The sequence below is a fragment of the Doryrhamphus excisus genome, chromosome 6, assembly GCF_030265055.1.
Source record: "Doryrhamphus excisus isolate RoL2022-K1 chromosome 6, RoL_Dexc_1.0, whole genome shotgun sequence".
NCBI lineage: Eukaryota > Metazoa > Chordata > Actinopteri > Syngnathiformes > Syngnathidae > Doryrhamphus > Doryrhamphus excisus.
The window spans coordinates 23,261,197-23,264,132 of record NC_080471.1 but is presented as its reverse complement, the minus strand read 5'-3'; the positions used below and the strand labels follow the sequence as shown (position 1 = coordinate 23,264,132).

The 2,936-nt window shown below is 36.7% G+C and overlaps 1 long non-coding RNA gene across 1 annotated transcript; it reads left to right on the top strand.

Annotated features, from left to right (window-relative positions):
* The first annotated feature begins 1,320 nt into the window (after positions 1-1,320).
* LOC131131391 (uncharacterized) lies at positions 1,321-2,537 on the top strand. The gene is made up of 3 exons (XR_009130188.1): positions 1,321-1,410; positions 1,664-1,740; positions 2,007-2,537. It is a non-coding gene; the product is annotated as an uncharacterized LOC131131391 (long non-coding RNA).
* Positions 2,538-2,936: the final 399 nt, after the last annotated feature.

Sequence of the window (2,936 nt, the reverse complement as noted above, 5' to 3'; positions counted from 1 at the left end):
ACTGTTCTAAAATATCTTAATTTTTATTTTTCTACACAAAATAAGATGAAAAATAAATAAACAAATCAAGAAAAGAAAATCAATTAATCAGTAATAAATATAATAATAATAAAACGGCAAATAATAAAAACAAATGGTTTTTTTCAGATTAAAATGAACAAAGCATTATTAGAGCCCTGTAGACATGACAAAACACGACTATAGTCACATTTATACTCTTTTTATTTACAACATATTGCGCAACTGCAGGGTCTCGAGACACATGCTAACTCGCAAACTAGAGAGCTAGCAACCTCAACGGTAGCCTTCAAGTTATTTCCTTTCAACTTAAATAGCCCAAAACTTACCACTTCCACACGGATAGGGAGGATAACTATTAACAGTTATTTAACCTTTAACATGAACATTAATCAAATGTAATAATTTTTTCTGGGTACATGATACCATACCGCATCCATATCAAACTTGCGCGGGCCGCACTAACATTACATTTTCATATCAAGGCGGGGGCCGCAAACTAATGTCCTGCGGGCCACATTTGGCCCGCGGGCCGCGTGTTTGAGACCGCTGATATATATACCATTGCTTTCGGAAAGGTCACTCGGAAAGAGAAAAACTCATGTAAACGTGGCTATTGTGAATTTGGACTATTCCATCATGTCTGTATGCGTATCGGCCTTTCTCCTGGAAATGCTCCCATCCTTCCCTTTGCAACGCCACCTGGCCCCAGCCTTCCCGATGGGGTCTGCAGTGCAGCTGTGCGTGCACGGGTGTAGAGAGAGAGAGAGAGAGAGGCCCAGCAGAGAGGGGCAGGGAATGGATTGATTATTAGTACGACGGCAAAAGAGAACGCCGAGCAAGTCAGAGAGAATTGGCCTCTGCTGCACTTCCAGTTTGTTTTTCCAACCACCCGCTCTTGCTGACACCCCCACCCACCGTCCTATTCCTTGCCTCGATTATTTTATACCACAGGAGTCAGCTGCTGTTTAGGACATGAAACGAGTCGGACTCACTGGAGGCGATTATTGAATAACACGGCCGTGTCTTTAAGGTGATTAGTATAGAACGGAGGTTGATTCTGCAGGGACAAAGCTAGCGTAAGGTACATAAAAGATAAGGTAATATGGTTTTTAAAAAAGCTGTTTAAAATGCATAAATATGGTTAGAACATTTAATTGTCATACATATAAAATTCAGTTGTAAAAGAAAAAAAAAAGACACCCTATGTTTGTTTCTGAAATAACCAAATCTCCATTGTTGGCGTTTGGGTGTAATACCGCAAGATCCACTAGGGGGAGCTAGCAGCGATGGTGGTATAGAGTAGGTAATAAAACGACAGAGGAAGAATAAATCCTGAGGGTGAATATACGTCAAGTCATCGTGAATTTTCTTCCTTATTCTGTACCACAGGTTCGTACAAAGTAGAGATAATTTATACTAACGACTGTAAAGAGTTTAGAAAGTTGCTAGAGTAAACAGCTGAAATATAAAATGTGTTGTAGAGCATTTGAACATAAGCGAAATGGCTAATGCTAGCTAGCTTCAATGTACAGTTAATAGCATGAAGCAGGCTAATTGAAAAATGTATAATGTGTCTGGAAACAAATTGGTAATTGTTGATGTAATCATGTTATGATATCTGAAGTGTTGTTATTTTTGACAGGAAGAACAAATACTGAGAGTGAATATACGTCAAGTCATCGTGGATTGTCTTCCTTATGAATGAATTCTGTACCACAGGTTAGTACAAAGTAGAGATAATTTATACTAACGGCTGTAAAGAGTTTAAAAAGTTGCTAGAGTAAACAGTTGACTGCAAAACGTTTGTTATAAAATGTGTTGTAGAGCATTTGAACAGAAGCTAAATGGCTAATGCTAGCTAGCTTTAATGTACAGTTAATAGCATGAAGCAGGCTAATTGAAAAATGTGAAATGTGTGTGGAAACAAATTGGTAATTGTTGATGTAATCGTGTTATGATATCTGAAGTGTTGTTATTTTTGACAGGAAGAATAAATCCTGAGGGTGAATATACGTCAAGTCATTGTGGATTGTCTTCCTTATTCTGTACCACAGGTTCGTACAAAGTAGAGATAATTTATACTAACGGCTGTCAAGAGTTTAGAAATTTGCTAGAGTAAACAGCTGAAATATAAAATGTGTTGTAGAGCATATGAACATAAGCGAAATGGCTAATGCTAGCCAGCTTTAATGTACAGTTAATAGCATGAAGCAGGCTAATTGAAAAATGTGAACTGTGTCTGGAAACAAATTGTTGATGTAATCATCTTATGGTATCTGAAGTGTTGTTATTTTTTAGAAGAATAAATCCTGAGGGTGAATATACGTCAAGTCATCGTGGATTGTCTTCATTATGAATGAATGAATGAATGAATGAATTCTGTACCACAGGTTAGTACAAAGTAGAGATAATTTATATTTTAACGGCTGTAAAAAGTTTAGAAAGTTGCTAGAGTAAACAGTTGACTGCAAAACGTTTGTTATAAAATGTGTTGTAGAGCATTTGAACGTAAGCGAAATGGCTAATGCTAGCTAGCTTTAATGTACAGTTAATAGCATGAAGCAGGCTAATTGAAAAATGTGAAATGTGTCTGGAAATAAATTGGTAATTGTTGATGTATACGTCTTATGATATCTGAAGTGTTGTTATTCTACAGGAAGAATAAATCCGGAGGGTTAATATACGTCAAGTCATCGTGGATTGTCTTCCTTATGAATGAATGAATTCTGTACCACAGGTTAGTACAAAGTAGAGATAATTTATGCTGTCAAGAGTTTAGAAATTTGCTAGAGTAAACAGCTGAAATATAAAATGTGTTGTAGAGCATATGAACATAAGCGAAATGGCTAATGCTAGCCAGCTTTAATGTACAGTTAATAGCATGAAGCAGGCTAATTGAAAAATGTGAAATGTGT